The sequence below is a fragment of the Taudactylus pleione genome, unplaced genomic scaffold (assembly GCF_031769625.1).
Source record: "Taudactylus pleione unplaced genomic scaffold, aTauple2 ptg001123l, whole genome shotgun sequence".
NCBI lineage: Eukaryota > Metazoa > Chordata > Amphibia > Anura > Myobatrachidae > Taudactylus > Taudactylus pleione.
The window spans coordinates 1,522,843-1,540,672 of NW_028285524.1; the positions used below are offsets into that span (position 1 = coordinate 1,522,843).

A 17,830-nucleotide genomic window follows, 5' to 3' on the forward strand; every position below is an offset into this window, starting at 1 on the left:
TAAAGAACAGTTAAGCAATTATAAAGAAAGTCGTCAGGTTCTGAATGTCGACAGTCAGAAAATCGATACGGTCATTAGGTCGACACTAAATATGTAGACATGCAGATCTTTTTGTTATTTCAGCCTAACCCCTAACCCTAACTCGAAAAATCAACAAAAAACATGTTGTCATATTAGTGTCAAAATGTTAAATTGTGCCATTCTGAATGTGTCGACATTTTAACCATGTCGACCTAAATTTATGTCCACACATTGATTGTCGATCTAATGGCCGTGTCGACAATATGACAGTCAACATTCAGGACCTGTCGACATTCCGACTGTCAACTTTCTAAATGCCGACAAGACGACCGGATAGCAAGCAGTCACACTGTAAAACACTGCATTGCTATATAAACAGAAACACACATCACAGTTACCAGACTCTTTATGAAATCACTGGTATTAGTGCTTGGCACAGTCAGGTGGAACCAGGCTTTCCTCACTATTAGTACTGACAAGGTAGCAATCCTGCTCAAGCATGACCCACTTTCTGCGGGCACACCCAGCCATAAAATCTGGAGAGATCGGGTATGAAATAAGAATATATCTGGCCCTTGTAGTCCTTCTAATCTTGACAGTCCAGCGATCTTCCAAAGTTCATTATGGGGTCTATTTACTAAGCCTTGGATGGAGATAAAGTGAACGGAGCTAAAGTATTAACCAAAAGCTCCTAACGGTCATGTTACAGGCTGTGTTTGAAAAATGACAGGAGCTGGTTGGTACTTTATCTCTGTGTACACTATCTCCATCAGTGCGTTTGAATGCCGTTGCATGGGCATGCATAAACTATCACTGCGATGCCCTACACAGCCTGAGGCCTGATAGCGTGCGCCGAAGTTAGCAATTTCTAACAAGGTCAGACCTTGTGCAAGTGTATGTTGGGACTGCGATGGTACTCGATTGTACTGATATTTGTGCAGTCTTGCTAAGTATTATGGATGTGTGTAAGGTAAAGTGGGCATCCTCATGTAGTGCTGCGGTGGCATAGCAATCACAATGAATTAGCATACTATCGCAGTTACACTGCGTGCGTAATCGCAGCTGCGATCACAATAGCGATCTTTGCTGAATCAGGCCCTGAGTATGTAGTCCCAGGAACTGAAGTTATGAAATCCGGTACTTAGTGCAACCTGGCGACTGCAGGCACTTAGGTCAGTCTTTGTAGGAAGGTTACACCACAGTGGCTACAGCTCTTTCTAGGCATATTTTACAATTAAACATTTAAACAATAACTCATTGCAATTTACACGCTGCGGAGATGAGATCTTTGGCTATTGCTAAGAGAGCCTGTTCCAGGTGGGCTTAACCTTTATTAAATGTAGCTGGAACCAACCTTTCCTGACACTTTGGGACAACAAAGGAGCAAAGTAAAAAGTGTTCTCGTAAACACTGTGGAAAACAACGTATTTCAAGCATAGGGGCAAGTTTTACACCTTGGTCCACCACAGAGCTGAATAAAGAGCCAGGGGCACAAGTTCTTTCCACGCATTTGGAGACAAAATAGACAGTGGCCAAATTTTCAGGCACCGCCTTTGGTTTATTGCAACTTGCACCAGCCCCGGTGGTATCTGAAGATAAGAGACTGCAGCTCCCCATGCCCCACAAATAGATAACCGCTGCAGTGATCAGTAGGGCACAGGCAGCAGTTATAGACATACTTGCCTACTCTCCCAAGATGACCGTGAGTCTCCCGAAAATTGTGTGGCGCTCCTGGCCCACCAGAACAGTAGGCAAATCTCCCGACCACCGTCACCCCCTGCAACTCCTCGCATCGCCCTGCCCCCCCACTCCAATACATACACCCCTGTAGCGTGGGGGGGGCGGTGATGAGATTAGTGCTGAATTGCGTTATCATGGCCCTGCCCCCTGCTTCACAATGCCATTAATCTCGGCATTGTGAAGAGGGGGCGGGGCCAGGGAGTGATTGGCCAATTGTGGCATTGTGAAGAGGGGGCGGGGCCACAATGACTCCCTGGCCCCGCCCCTAATACTACATCATCGTCGTGCCACGACCCCCCCTTACCCGCAGTAGAAGCCTCATTCAGACCCATCCTGCTCCTTGGTGCCCCCTGACAGCCATTGTAAAGAGAGTATTTCTCATGTGCAAAATGAAGAGTAAACAAGAATAGTAGGTGGCGCTTATCAAACACAGTCAGGGATGATATATGGAAGTTTATTAAGAACAAACAATACTGTTCATAAATAAAATAGACAATCAACACTTATAAAACTCCCGGGAGTGGGGTTATGAATACTTTAATATAATCACAATAGAAAAAAGTATATATCAAATAAAATAGAGTAAAAAATATATTAAAAAGATATATACGCAAATGTTTATCAGCTTGTGGCAAATGACTATCAAATAGGCATGAACCACTGTAAGTGGATAATTACTGTCCAACAGAGTCTATGGGCCTTTTATCAATTTGAAGCGAAAAGGCCGTTATCGGCGATAATTTATCGCTGATGATGTCATTTTTGCCTATTTTCATTATCTCCGGTGCGAAAAAAAACGGGGATAACTTTTCACCACTGAATAGATTGCGAAAAAAAGTGCATATTTGGGGTTCAGGGGTGCAGGCTTAAAAAAAAATAGCCCGCACCCCTGGGAGAGTCCTCTAAAAAATATCTGTGTCAAAAAAAAGTTTTTAAAAAAATCGGGATACATAAAAAAAAAATTAAGTTTAAATTTGGGGTGAAAAAAAAAAATATGGGGAACAAGTTTGAAACTAACAAAATTAATTTTTTGGGGGGGGGTTCCCACATATGCGGCAGGTGTTTTCTTCATTGCAGGAAGTGGAGGCAAGGGGCATTTTTGAAGAATTTTATAAATGCACCTTAGGGACTTCAATATATGCTTGCACCCTACCCATTTTCATGTACCCCAATTTTGATGCACCTAGTTTTTTTGATGTGCGTCGATGTTACTGTTAATTTCGCAGGTAGGCAACGTCGCACACACATGAGACGGCAGCAGTGGGCGTCCTTATGCTCGGGTAAGCTTTGTGACTATTAGCATATTTTTGCAGCTGCGATCGCATTAGCGGCCATCTCTGATTCAGGCCCATAGACCCTTGATTCTTACTACTTTGAAAAACACAGTTAGCCTGTAAAAGGCTGACAAATTACTAACAATGGGCCTGATTCAGACCCGTTCGCAAGCAGACGCTGGCTCGTACACGGCCGATGTTATGCATTTGTGCATGCATATGCATCGCAGCAAGCGTGAACTAGTTTGAGCGATCGGGTAGCGCTCGCTCGCCCAACAAAGGCAGCCCAGTGGAATGAGTGACAGGAGAGGCCGTTTGTGGGTGGTAACGGGAAGGGCAGTAGTAACGTTGGAGTGGAGTTGCGAACTCAAGCATGCCTGAGTGTTTCAACGCCATTTCAGAGGCGTGTATAATTAACAGGCAGCGTCATAGTACTCGTCACCTGGTTAATTTTTACCAGGGCCGGATTGATGGCCACATGGGCCTGGAGCTGAAAATGACCAAGGGTCTATTATAAGAAGCAGAGGAGGCGTGACAAGTGCTGTGTGGGTGGGTCCAGTGCCATGTGGGCATGTACCCCCCTATACTCTCAGCCCCAATGTCTCTCTAAATATGTAAAGGAAAAAAAAATCCTTCATTTTGTGAGGTAAAAAGAAATACAATTTTACTACTTATGATTTATGGCTGATCGTGTGGAGAGGAGATGGCCAGTCAACATCATGTTGTCATGAAAAATGGGCCTATTTTTATGTGGAGGCCTGGAGCTGTAGCTCCATCCGCCCCATTGTTAATCTGGCCCTGATTTTTACACAGAACTACTCGCAGTGCTTGCGGTAGGGTACAGTCAACCACAAGCTCTGCGGTCTGAACCAATGGTTCCCAATGTACCAATGTTTTAATACCCTTCTTGGAGATGACGTGCGCTAGTGGGCGTCGCACCATACGCTAATGGGCGTCAGCATACACATAGTGAGTGTGCTTATGCCTTGCCGTGCGATCGCCTGTCTTGACGTCACTTAGCTGAATTTGCATACGCTGGGAGCGAGCGGCCGCATCTAGCGAGCGGGTCTGAATCAGGCCCAATGTTTGTAGTTCATCTTATTATTTGGGGAATATATATTTTGTATAAAAACAATTTAGTGAACATGTGGGGGTTATCTCTTCACTCATCTCAAAATATCTCCCAACCCGATCTCTCCGCTCAGCACAAGATCTGCGTCTCTCATCCCCTTGCATTACTTGCTCCCATTCACGCTTACAGGACATCGGGCTGCACCCACTCTATGGAATGCCTTACCACGCACAATAAGACTTTAGTCTCCAATCCTTCAAGCGTGTCCTGAAAACTCTCCTCTTCAGACAAGCTTATCAGATTCCAGAACCTCCCACATAACCTTCATAGCTTCCATGTCTAATTACATCCCCTTTCACAGTCCACACATAACCTCACACTATCAGGGGTATTCAATATGAGAGCGATAACATCGTTTTTGCGTTAATATCGGAGGTATGACGTCATTATCGCAGGTTTTACTTTTACACCGTATTCAATTTCAAAGACTTATCGCAGTTTTGAAAAGTCTTTGATAACTTTTCACCATTGAATAGGTGTCGAAAAAAAGTGCAGAATTGGGGTTTAGGGGTGCAGGCTTAAAAAAAATAGCCTGCACACCTGGGAATTACATTTAAAAAAGAACTGTATAAAAAAAAAGTTAAAAAAAAAAATAGGGACACCCCAAAAAATGTATTTAAAAATTGGGGTGAAAAAAAAAAAAAAAGGGAAAAAATTGTTTAAGAATAGGGAAATAGGTTCAGGGCTATTCTGCAAGTATGCGGCAGATGTTTTCTACAATAGAATTATAGCGGCAGGTGCACAAATGCAGAATTTTTAAAAACTTACTTTAGGGACATCAAAATATGCTAGTACCCATTTTCATGTACCCCAAATTTGATGGGTCGACTTAAAAAAAATGAAAAAAATAACCTAAGTGCTCTTCTGCATCACTTCTTCAATGTCGGGAAAAAACACCTGTTGCAGCTATTTAAATCCCCGACTTTCAATTAAAGGCTAAAACGGGTACCCATAGTGTTCCCCCATGTTTTTACTACTTTAGGGGGTCTTACAATTTTTTTAAGGAAAAATTCGTAACTTTACGCAAATCCAACTTCGGAGTTTCCTGTTTTCGTTAATTTTATATTGAATACGGGTATAAGCGGGAGCGCGCCCGGTACTTTAACGCTGGTAAAAACTCTGATATGAAACGTCAACTTCGACAGTGAAGTTAACATTTCATATTGAATACCCCTCATTGTCTTTCTTTCACATCCTCCTGATATTTTGGCCGACAATCCTGTGTGACTGTATCATGCAGCTCACCAAGAAACTCCCCATTCTGGCTGGACCAAAATTGCTATATAGTAATTAATGCAAGATAAGGAACCACTTTAATTAATTTGCTGTTGGCAAATTAAAAAATGTAGGTAGTTTTTGCTGTGAATCATGTGTCTATGGGGAGGTGGGAAGGCTAAAACTACGCAATTCTAATTGAACCACGTCTTATCCGCCCTGCCCCATCCCTATGTAGCCAGGAAGCTCTCGAAAATCGTGAGGAGCTCACGGCCGCCCGGAAAAGCAGGGAAGTCTTCCAGCCGGCCAAACCCCCCCACGCAGCCCCTTTCGTAGCCCTTCTGCAGCCGTCCACTTGAGGGCGGACCGGGGGGGGGGGAGGATTCTGAAACGTATCATCATGACCCCACACCATGCTTCACACGATGATCATGCCCTAACGTTGCCCTCCTCCGCAATGCCGACCTGGCTGCCCCATCCTGCCCACTTCACTAGGATCCAACCACTCTGGGTTCGGGGGACTACCAGAGAAATTGGTGATCTTTTGGACCTTCCGGGAGAGTAGGTAAGTATGTCACAGTGCTGCTACATTTTCCATAGCATTGGAAATTCTGGGCCAGATGCAGAGTTGGACAGAAATCAGGCATCCAACATCGTGTGCATGCAAAACAAAAACTTATATACAACCGTATGTAGAGTTGGGTATCCAAATAGAAGATCGACAATAAAAAGGTTGACAGTCAATAGGTCGACACAAAATAGTTGACATGTTGACAGACAAAGGTCAACAGATACAAAAGGACAACTGACAAATGGTTGACCGTGAAAAAGGTTGACAGGGTTAAAATGTCAATAGGTTCAAATGGTTGACACAAATGCTCGACACAAAAATGGTCACCATGTTTTTTAGGATTTTTTTCAACATTTTGAAGGTTAGAGTTAGTGGTTAGGATCAGGATTAGGCATTTGGGAGAGAGTTAGAGTTATGCTTCCAGAGGGGACATTTAGGATTAGGCACCAGGGGGAGGGTTAGGAGTATTGTAGGGTTAAATTACAAAAAAACATGTCAACCATTTTTGTGTTGACCATATGAACCTGTAGACCTTTTACCCTGTCTACCTTTTGTCAATGTCGACCTATTGCATGTCGACAATTTACTGTTGACCTATTGACTGTCAACCTTTTTACTGGGTTGATTTTCTATACTACACCCGTTAGGTTGTACACATCACTCTGTGTCATGCGTAAATGCTGTCTCTGAAGGTGCGGCATCATTTATTTAATAAGGGACAAGTATGAATTACACAGATTATGTGGCTGATTAAAACCAGGTGAAAAGGAGACTTGAAGTCAGCCAGCCACAGAACTGCCAGGAGGCTCCCGAAAATTGTGTGGCGCTCCTGGACACCCGGAAGAGTGAGCAATTCTTCCAGAGCCAGCCGCCAGATCCGCAACCTACCCTCCCTCCCCGCAATTATGATTACCACGACAGCCGCAATTCATGGCATATTGCCGCAACGAGGGTGGGGCCTCATGACGTCAAGAGCCAAAGTGGTCAGTTGCATCCTCTCTTTGGGCTTACCCCTTTGCTACTAGTCATTATCAGTATGCACTTGTTCCAGTTTGTACATTGTGTAAAAGATACGCCTGAGTGAAATGCTTACGAATCTGGATCGCCTGTCTTTGCATATGCCTACTCTCCAATATGACCCTTTCCATTAGGTACAAAATGCACTGCTCCTGGACTTCCCACCTAATGTATGATTGCAGTCACCTGTGTTGAGCTAGTTATTCATGAGAATGGTGATTCAGCACAGGTGGCTTTAATCATAAATTAAGAAGGCAATCCAGAAGCAGAGCATTTTGTACCTAATGGAAAGGGCCATGTTGGAGGGTCTGATATAGTCTCGGTTAAGGAGAATGTGCAGTGCGTCAACACTGGCGTATGTTCAGTGTCAGCACTTCAGCAGCTTTCATGATAAAACACAAAAAGTAGATGTAGGTTAGTAGTGTCATCAAATTGGCGCTTTTGTGATTCCTCATTGTAAATGTTGTATTCATTCTCTGGAATATTATCATACCATCATGAAGAAGCATCACTTATTATACCAGCACTCTATTATTTATTATCCCCTTTAAATAAATCTAACCAATAATTTTTAGCAATACCATGTCTTAACGAAGTTCTAACCAATAACATGGCCGGCCCAGCCGCTGCGAGCGACAGTTTGAATACGAAGAGCCTACTGGCTGTTCGTAAAAGGAGGCGGGCCGTGACGTAACTTCCAGCGGGATTCAGCATATATAAGATGCAGCCGCAGCTACGTAAGGTCCTCTTGGAGTTTCTCCCTTTCGGCTTAGGATCGGGTGAGTGCAATCTGTCTCTGTGCCATGGGTGTGTAGTGCATGGCGACCGCCACTTGTAATATACATACAGGGCAGCTCCCTTCGTGTTACTGTGACTCGCTGGCGTCTTTAGTTCTGTGTGGAGACCGATAGGGAGGAAGATGGAGGCGGATTGTGCAGCCGGGGCCCTTCCCGCCTATGTTACTTATCTGCTGTTATGGCGGCTTTCTGTAATATCCCATGTATCTGTTATAACGCTGCCTTCAATGGAGCTGCTGCACAGTCCTTGCTGGCGGTATAGAGTGGGGGTATAACCTGCAGCTCCCCCAGTCTGACTACACCAGTGATATAATGCACTGTCCTAATGGCACCTGAACAGGCCAGGTTTTAAGGATCTTGATGCCTAAGCACAGGGACTTAATTAGCACCTATCGGTTTCCTTTAAATGTGCTCCTGCATGGCTATCCTTAATCCTGGACTGCTGTTTTCTTGAGGGATGGGCTTGGGAAACGCTGCCCTGTTCCTGGCCTGGTTGCAGCCTGACTATGATGAAAGCTATGTTGGTAGGGACATCTTACAGATAATGATGATTACCAACTTCTCTGAGCAGGCCTGGTCTCACCCTTACCATGTGCTATAGCTGGGATCTATGTAGCTGCAGCTGCACAAAGCTCAATAGCTCCTTCATATGTAAACAGCAACGGAAAGGCTGTCACTTATTGTATACTGACCTCAGCTATTGTCCATCATTCACTACCGTCCATGTGGGCATAGAGGGGGAATATTATCTTGTAGAGCCACTGAGCCTGAAAAGTGGCTACCTACAAGGAGCTAAGTTTCTTTGGACTATATGGGCTGGGGACCTGCAGTCTTTCCTCACTCATGTCAGTTCTGGGTACAGTAACTGAAGGAAATAAACTTTTCCCTGTGCTGCAGTTTGTGCAGTGATAATAAAGGATAATTTGGCCATAGCAATGCTGTTTTTTTTTTTTTTTATAACTACATATTATAAAATGTCTTTAGGGATGGAACTAGAAGCCTGGCATTAAATGGTTGCCAGATGGTACATTGGCTAAATGGTAATTGTAGCATTATGATGCGTAGTTAGATTTTCCTTCAGATTTGAGCGATAATGATTTTAAAGATCTTTCATAACTGAAATAATATCTGACATGTGTCCCTGCAACGGTGACTGCGTGTTCCTGTTTATCAGAAGACAATATCTGACATCTGATGTGTTTGCAGTCAGATTTGGTTGATTTCATTAATTTTAATGGTGCATACAGTCAGATTTGCCAGATGAACTTTGATTGCATTAAAATGAATGGAATCGTCCAAATCAAGCTGCAAACACATCAATGTCAGATATCGTTCATCTGACAAACATGTCACATTTTCCTTCAGTTGTGAACTATTCTTAAAATTTGTCTTCGTTCATATCTGAAAAAATCTGACAGTGTATGCACCATTATACAGTCTGAAATCGGCACCTTTATGGCCCTTAGCTGACTTCAGTCAAGCATTGGAAAGCAGCACCTAGTGGATCGAAAAAGTACTTAATTGAATCTGGAACCAGATGGTTAGCAACAATGTTTCAAAGTCCATCCCTGTATAAAGGATAAAAAGCTAGTTTGTGGGGGAATGAATACTGCAGATTGACTAATAGGGGTTTTCTCTTGCAGATAATCTGACTGCTGCACGCTCTTTGAAAATGTAAGTTGTTGTTTTTTTCTTTAAGTCCTGTGGTAATTTAAAAAAAGGAAATCTGATACTAAGACTGCTTATATAGCTATGTAACTGGTCTATACATTGAATAGTAAAAGGCCTATGGTGTGATGCAAGTGAATAGTCCCACTGCAAACCATAGTGTCCCTACAAAAAGGTAGGAATATCTATGCTGGCCCTCATCTGCCTCTTGTTTAAGGCTGCTCCAACTATGTCATTGAAGGACTTCACCATCTAATCAAAATCCATCAAAAAAACAACTGTGTAGACTCTCAGTGTACGGAGTCTGGAAACCACTAATGGTGGATGTCTTATAGCTAGGACCAGTGATTATGTAACGCCACTATGATGATACTTATTTGCTACTCTTGACTGTCAGGATGACGAGATAGCTTACCACCTATACTAATACTGAGGCGTTACTTATTCAGTTAAGACAAACAATCGGGTGTATGATCAGCTTCTAATGTGTCTTGTTTACCACTAGGGGTGAAGTCTGTTCTGTTGCTGGCTTGTGGGTAAGTTTATTACATGTTAAGTATAAAACCTGTCATATACTGTAAATGATGATTTGTTTTAATCAATGGGAATCTCTCTGAATAAGAATGAGGGAGCACTCTTTCACTGACACAGTACAATATAATATGAATAAATTGTACATGCCCAAACTTCCTTAACTACTGTCATTTTTCTTATCACAGTGCAATAGAAACATGTACAAACTGGATGCAGGATAACAGAAATAAGGTTTGTCCCCTTCCATACTACATCACAATGGTCATCTAACATAATTTTACCTAGGAGGAGGTTAAAGTCCAATATGACCATGAAATTATCCATAGTATGAGGTTTCCATGGCCTCTTTCTGGCTAAGGACAGCAGTGAGCAAAGCTTGGTTCAGCGCATGTGACCTGGTACTGATTTTATACTGTAGTCCTTAACTGATTCTGCAGTACTCCATCTTGCGTATTGACCGGAATTTTACTGCAGTATGAGGCCTCTTTATAACTATTGAAGGGGTAATGTGTCTCCTGATTAACATTGCTGCTTAATTACCAGCTGTTATAGAGGCTCTGTAGTGACTACCTACTCTAATATGGTGAATATTATACCATTTTTGCATACCGTAAGATGCTTTTTTTGTATGGGTCAATGTGTTGCGATAGCTTTGATTTTTATAACTTGCAAGCTGGCAGCTATCCTCTTAAAGCCTTCCTTTTATAGACTATTTTCTTGTCCCAATAAAACACAATGATGAGCACATAGTTCAACAGATGAACAGTGGTGAATAGAGCTTGTCTTTCGCTCCTATCTGATGTGTTTTTTGCTGTATTTATCAATGACCACTTGTTTAAGAGCCACATGTTAATCCTATGCTTTCTCTTTATAGATTATGCAGTTCAAGAATAAAACATGAAGCCTACATGACCTCTAGCAGTAAGTATGGCTTGGTAAATTACTTTACGTTTTTAAGATAAGCACTGGGCCAGACTAACTAAAATCTACATGATTGTAATTCATAAAAACTGAACTTATAGCAAGCTTCAACTACCAATGGTTCCAGCATCTGGTGGATGCAAGTTCATACTGTTCAGAATGCTGTCCAAACTGCTAAATGTATGTCATCCCAGTGTGCATGCTAATCCAATACCTAGAGCTGGCTAAGTGTATAGTATGATGATCTGTTTTGTAACAGGCTTGACCATCCCATGGAAGTTTGTTATTAGCTCTATCTGACTTGTGCTCCGAAATTAATAATCCTTAAAGTCTAGAGGACCTAGTAGACTGACTTTTTTTTTTTTTTTTTTTCTCTTTCCTTAGCGGAGTGGGTTACAGTGATGGGCCATTACACCTCCTGTACTGCAGCAAGGTAAGCATCCTTAAGATGAAGGTGGTCAGTCTGCATGATCAAGATTTGTCTAGCCAAATGCATACGTGGGCTGTAACTAGCTGATACGTATTTTGACCTATAGTGACCAATCTTGAATTTAACTGTTGCATGTTGTGGGCCAGCTATTGTCTTTGATTAGCCTAATAAACCTCTCCAGCAGCCACACATTCTGGAGCATAACCATACATTAGTTGTGTTCTTGGGGTTAATGATGTTTCAAATGTCTGACCTGAAATGTCCATGTAGACTAATAAACTACTGATATGACCTCAAAGCCAGTCATATGTATAGCCCTCCAATGCCTGACAATGCTAACATCTTGTCTGTTTCTAGGTGCTGAATGTGCAGCAGGTGTAACATTTCAGGTGAGTGACATATTTCAAAACTTGAATCCGAATATGGTCTCTATCTGAATTGGCTTGTCTGCTGGTGACCAGTGATGAAACTGATTCTGCCATATGATAAAGGCTGATTATACTCCTAACCGTTCCATTTATTTTCTGAGGTAACCAGCACTGTATATGGTCTAAATCAGTCAGGCCCCTGCTTCAGAGCCATTGTATAGATCTCCAACCTGCAAGGAACCAATTGCACAGTATCTAACTTGTACCACTTGGGCTTGTGACAAGCCTATAGATTTTCTGGATTATTCCTAAACTGGCTGAGATGTAAGAATTTATGAGCATCTAGTCTGAATTTTCACATTAGAATAGTTTTAACCAGCAGTTGGGACTGCTGAATATAGCCTATTTAATAGTATTTGGCTATTGTGAAACAGTTTGTAGGGAGCTTGTGTTCTGTTGAGGAGCCTCTTTAGAATGTCTAATGACTCTTCTTGTCCTGCAGCTGGCCCTGGACCTTGTTTGCTGCAGCAGTCACACAGATTAAATTGGTGAGTTCCAGATCAGATGTACTGTCATATGGTTGACTACTCTACATAGGGCTAACACGAGGGAAAATGGGCTAGATGCCCCTACATTATGCTATAAAGGCCTTTGGTAGCATAACTTGTTCTGCTGGCATGAAATACTGATTGCTGCCTGTTAGAAGATTCGTCCCCTTAAATACAGCCTTCTCTACATGGCCTATCCATGGATGGATGAATCTTACAAGGCAATATGTAAATTCATGCCATCTTTTATTTGGAAAACCCAACTTGACAGTAAAAACCACCCCTAACCTTATTAAAGCCAATGATGTTTCAAGAGTAGTGGACAGAAGTGATTTCTGACACATTAACACCTGAGGCTTAAATTAGAACATGTATGATGTCTTGTGTAAGGAGCTGACAGTGTGGCAAAGCTAGCATACTGAAAATACTTGTCAACTAGAAACTTTTATTTTAATTCAATTAATGTTCAGTGGACTAATATATATGGGCTTTTCTAACAGTTAATCTTTTCCCAGAATCATGCTGGTTGGAGACCGTGTACAGGTTGCAGGCAATCTACAATGTAAGTACAGTTAATAGTGGATATTACTTGGCCCTAGTACTGTATGATGACTTGAATATTTATCAATGGGAATCTCTCTGAATAAGAGTGAAAGAGAATCTAACATCTGATGGTCTGTGTGCCACTAATAAAACTTGTATTGTGGAGGTGGGAGACTTATTTGTAACTGCTTATTTCTAGATTCTGGCTGCTCTGGAGGAAGTGAATATGGATAAGGTGAGTGTTGGCACAGATAAAGGCTCGATAGCTGATGCTTGTGCACTGGATCACATGATGATTTCATAGTTCATCAGAATGACTGTGGTGAACACTTTCGCTCCTATCTGACATGTCCAGTTTCATGCATTGTTACTTCTGTAAGGTCAGCTATTTAAAGGACAATGTAACCTGAAACAGGTACTTGTAGAGGGTACCTGCAATGCAGTAACATCTTGGCAGAATGCTTCTAGAGTCCCCAGAACTCAACTTGTAATGGTGCCTAGATAAATTACGCAGTAGTATGGTGCATTTTACATTGAACATGACATTGTACCTGCCCACGTACTCTGACTGTTGTACAGGGTGCCAATATAAGGCTTTGCCATGATTGTATGATTACCCCAGGACAAGGCACTTGTCTACAGAAACATGTATTATAAAGGTACAAGAGTTCAGCTGGCCAAACAAATTGGCTCCTGTCTCCATTGTTCAGCAGGAAATCTCCTTTAAATGCCTGACATGACACCTAAACATTGCATACTGCTAAACCAAGTGTCACTGTTACAATGTGTGTTCTATATCTCCCAGGCACACCTGAAATGGCTTGCCACACTTGTGGAGGTTCCCATCACTGGACATGGTGGTAAGTATGATTTAGCACTGGTGTATTTTGTAGCTGTGGGTGTATATGATGAAAACATAGTTCAGCTGATCTCTGTGAAGAACAGTCTTTCGCTCCTATCTGATGCAACCCTAGACTCAATACAGTAGAGCTGTATACCCAAACACTCCCAACTAATAGACTTCACTTTGTCTACAGGTTCTGGTGTTTCTGAAAGAATTGCATGAACTTCTGACACTTATGTAAGGTATGTTTCCTTTATGATTTTAAGGTGAGAAGTACAAATTGATTAAGGTTTTTTCCAGGGTGGTGGCTAAATAAATGCTCTGGCCTAGCTGGGACTGGTACCCTGCCCCATGCACTTGAGTTGCTTAGTATGACTAAAGCTGCATACACTTTCTGTCCAACTAGTTGAATGGTTGGGAGTAACTGAGCAGCAATTTGCTCCTAAATATCTGAAAACAGATAAATGGTCGTCAGACAAGTTTGTTAAATGTTTGATCTAAATTTGTTCAAACAGTTGTCCATTTTCCAGCATTTCGGAGTAAATTGCTGTTTGTCATTTGCTTTCATAAATTACCAGATTTTTATTGCAACCAATCAACTAGTTGGATGGTTGGAAAAAATTCTTTACGTGTATGCAGCTTAACTTTAACCTGTCCTAGAGTGCAGGCTCCACTGCTGTTTCATGCAGATGGCACTTCTGAGGTGGTTGAGTATAGCCGTGAGAATATTGCCACCCAAGTGGTCAGCCGTGTTACTAATATTGCAGGCTGAACCTGCTGCCAAAATGACATACTAGTGCATTTCTACACTGTCCTCTATTGTAATTCAGATTTCATAGGTGGGAGTGTCCAATGCATTTAATTTCTAACAGGAGTGTATATTGAAAATGGCATAAATGCATTAACAAGCCAGTAGTTATAGTAATGCAGTTCCAGCTTGCATACAAGCAGTGAAGAGGTTAACACCTTTGGGTGGCTTATTAAAGATTCTATTTAGACTTGTGTATAGACTATGAGCAGTATTCAATTTGAGCCAAGCTAAGTTAACGCCGCCCAGACTTAACGCTGACTTTGCCTGTTTTGGAGGCAGAAAAGTATCGCGTGTGTGCACACTTTACCCCATATTCAATTTGAAAGTAAGCTTAAACGGGACCCGGCAATACTTTAACAAGCGGAAAGTACTGTCAGAATTGGGGAAATCAGCCTGACTCTCCCAAATGATGCTCTGACGTGTGGTTCACTGGTACCCCCCCGATTTGGAATGCTTAAGGTATTTATAAGGACTCAATAGCTGCTAATTGGTGGTTTTCTATACCTGATGCAGAATGGTATTTAGGAGTTTTCTGAAAAAAAACATCCCAGCAAATTTGGGGTACTTGAAAATGGGGGTCAGCATATTTAAAGTTGATAAAGTGAAGTTGAGAAAATCTTGAAATACACCTGCAATCAAACACTTGGGGACCCCCCCAGAGTCAAGTTCACTAGTTTTTCCCAACTTTTTTGCCCCCTTTTTCAAACTCAATTTTTGGGGTGTCCTTAAGTTTTTTATTGACATTACCTTTTGGGGACTTTCTGAAGGCTGCACAGGGATTCCCGCAACATTGCACACCAGTTCTGCACTTTTTTCCGCCTGCCATTCATAGGTGGTACTTTACCGCCTATTACATTGCAATGACTTTCCACCTAGGCGGAAAGTCTTTCAAATTGAATACAGGGTAAAACCAAAACTGGCGATAATGACATAATCGGCGGTAACAACGCGGATCTGGACTTAACGCTTCAAATTGATTACAGGCCTATGCCTTGACCAAAACACTGAAGTGGCGAGTGGACAACTTTATTGAAACAAGCAGACTGTAGTACAGTGGTGTCAAACTTGGGCCCTTCAGCTTTTGTGGGACTACATATCCCAGCATGCCCTGCCAGTTGTAGCATGCCTGAATAGCAAAACTGGCACTGCATGCTGGGATGTGTAGTTCCACTGCAGCTGGAGGGCCTGAGTTTGACACCGCTGCTACTGTAGTATCAACTTAGAGCGCCAGCTATCCTTGGGGTTTCCTGCCCATGTTACCGCCTGTATGAGGTAGGATACGATCATGAACTCTACTCCAGTAGGCACCATAGAGTGGGAAACCACACTGTAACCTATGTAGTGCACCCAGCCTTACCTGATATCTGGGTGTTGTATGACATGGTCTGTAAATGATGACTTGATGAATCAGGTCTCTGATCACTTTGAGGATAACATGACTCACTGATGCAGACTAATACTGCAATGTAAATACTTCTGCTACATAGAAAGCATAGTAATGGCATATTTTACTCTTTACAGGATCTCTGGATACAGTAAATGTAAGTACTAGCTTAACTAATAGCTGGTTTAACTTTAGCCTAATATATACCCTTAAACCCTCTGTAACTAATGATGAAAATGATTCTGCCATATGAAATACACTGATTTCATCATTTACCGTTCCACTCTTTTCTGAAATTACAGTGGGAGACTATTAGCAGCAACACTAAACTGCACTACTGATTGTTCATGCATCTTCTGTCTAGAAATAAACCAATGTTTGAGCACTAACATCTCTTGTAATTTATTCAGACTTTCCTGGAGGCACAGTGAGGCTTCCTGCAGCTACTGTTACTGGTAAGTTCTCGTGCTGCCTATAACTCCTCCCCCCCCCCCCCTCATTGTGGAATGATGACTATTACTTTTGAACTCTCTCACTGATAATAAGATGAAAGTAAAAGTACTGACCCTATCAATGCTAGTCTTCAACATGGCTGCTCTAATGATACTGAAACTAATATACTTCTGATCACTAGATCTGGTGAATGAAGGTCTCCAAACAACTGCACGGACCAAGATGCAAAACCCTCTGAAGTGCACTCCTGCAAAGTTACTAGGTTCTTTATGTAAAGCTGTGTTAAATTTGTGTAGGAAGGTGGCTGAATGTCTTGTATGTATCTTATGACATGCATACAATAAAGACTACTTTGTTACTGTTTATCTGCATGTAATATTTTACTGGTATCACCACTTTACCATGCCAGCTTGTGAGTTGGCAATTTGAATTCAGTCACAAATGACAGGTTAATGTCCCAAGATGCTTTGATCACTCTGCTGCAAATACTTGGCACCAACATGTGAATGTTAATATTGCATTGAATACATATACCATTGGAAGTCACTTGTTCATTCCTTTGTTTAATACTTTTTTTTTTTTGGACATGTTTGTATATGCAGTAGTGTCAGGGCAAGTAGTATGCAGGCTGTCCCTTGCTTCCAGCCTGCCACCTCAGACAGTGGGAGAATGCAGCAGAGGAGCCTGCATCCCATTGCAGTAAGGAGAACTACATGCCCACAACACTGGGCCCTGGCATTTGTGCCCAAATTAACTTTTGGCTTTTCAACTAAATGTAAAGTGATTATGGATAGGAAAGTGCAGTAGTAGATCATGGCTAGTTTTGAGGTGGAAATTAAGTCACTGCCTACTGGAAGTTGGACATACCTGACCTATGAATGCTTCCTGGAATAGTAAATCTCACAATTTACCGTTCCACTAAAGGTATTACAAGTAATCTCTGTTCTAAAGTTTACAAACTGGGATGAGCAGACTTCTGAAAATTCTTTGAAAGAACTCCAATTAAATAAAGCAGTAGTTCTCAAACCCCCACACAGGTCATGTTTTCCAGGTCACCCAGTAAGTGCACAGGTGTATTCATTACCCACTGACACATTTTAAAACATCCACAAGTGGAGCTAGTTCATTTGATTCTGTGAGGAGACCTGGTAAACATGCACTGTTTGGGGTCCTGAGGACTGAGTTTGAGAACCTCTGCAATAGATTGAAACATTGTGTTTAGGGGCCTACCACTAGGGTCTACAGGTACAATGGTCTTTGGGTAGAATACAATACCTCACTTTACACAAATGTAATCCTACTTATTGCAGTGTTTGAGCTTATGTCAGGAAAGGAGGGGAGAGCATCAACCGATTACAGTTAAATGTAACGGGAGTATTGTTTCATAGCAAATGTTTGGTAGGACATGTCAAAACAGATGCTTCAGATCCATGGGAGATGTGTACTGCACTCTAAATGGAGTGGGACACAATACCAGGGACAGTGCTGTGAGACTACAGATTATCCAGCACAGGTGTTGGAGAAGGGTGTGTGTCTAGGTAAAATGACCATAGTTTGTA

General features: G+C 42.0%; 1 long non-coding RNA gene and 9 other non-coding genes across 10 annotated transcripts; all 10 read left to right on the forward strand.

Annotated features, from left to right (window-relative positions):
* The first annotated feature begins 7,704 nt into the window (after positions 1-7,704).
* Positions 7,705-16,634, forward strand: LOC148453638 (uncharacterized). The gene is made up of 15 exons (XR_015874882.1): positions 7,705-7,749; positions 9,411-9,441; positions 9,941-9,971; positions 10,155-10,200; positions 10,844-10,890; positions 11,275-11,323; positions 11,678-11,709; positions 12,191-12,236; positions 12,752-12,798; positions 12,979-13,014; positions 13,585-13,639; positions 13,817-13,865; positions 15,956-15,975; positions 16,229-16,273; positions 16,453-16,634. It is a non-coding gene; the product is annotated as an uncharacterized LOC148453638 (long non-coding RNA).
* Positions 8,264-8,343, forward strand: LOC148453639 (small nucleolar RNA SNORD74). The gene has a single exon (XR_015874894.1). It is a non-coding gene; the product is annotated as a small nucleolar RNA SNORD74 (small nucleolar RNA).
* LOC148453640 (small nucleolar RNA SNORD79) lies at positions 10,009-10,088 on the forward strand. Its single transcript, XR_015874891.1, has one exon. It is a non-coding gene; the product is annotated as a small nucleolar RNA SNORD79 (small nucleolar RNA).
* LOC148453641 (small nucleolar RNA snR60/Z15/Z230/Z193/J17) lies at positions 10,697-10,777 on the forward strand. Its single transcript, XR_015874895.1, has one exon. It is a non-coding gene; the product is annotated as a small nucleolar RNA snR60/Z15/Z230/Z193/J17 (small nucleolar RNA).
* On the forward strand, positions 11,544-11,610 carry LOC148453642 (small nucleolar RNA SNORD78). Its single transcript, XR_015874899.1, has one exon. It is a non-coding gene; the product is annotated as a small nucleolar RNA SNORD78 (small nucleolar RNA).
* LOC148453643 (small nucleolar RNA SNORD47) lies at positions 11,776-11,852 on the forward strand. The gene has a single exon (XR_015874900.1). It is a non-coding gene; the product is annotated as a small nucleolar RNA SNORD47 (small nucleolar RNA).
* On the forward strand, positions 12,533-12,594 carry LOC148453644 (small nucleolar RNA SNORD75). The gene has a single exon (XR_015874898.1). It is a non-coding gene; the product is annotated as a small nucleolar RNA SNORD75 (small nucleolar RNA).
* On the forward strand, positions 12,836-12,913 carry LOC148453645 (small nucleolar RNA SNORD79). The gene has a single exon (XR_015874893.1). It is a non-coding gene; the product is annotated as a small nucleolar RNA SNORD79 (small nucleolar RNA).
* Positions 13,676-13,750, forward strand: LOC148453646 (small nucleolar RNA snR60/Z15/Z230/Z193/J17). Its single transcript, XR_015874896.1, has one exon. It is a non-coding gene; the product is annotated as a small nucleolar RNA snR60/Z15/Z230/Z193/J17 (small nucleolar RNA).
* LOC148453647 (small nucleolar RNA SNORD47) lies at positions 16,041-16,116 on the forward strand. The gene has a single exon (XR_015874901.1). It is a non-coding gene; the product is annotated as a small nucleolar RNA SNORD47 (small nucleolar RNA).
* Positions 16,635-17,830: the final 1,196 nt, after the last annotated feature.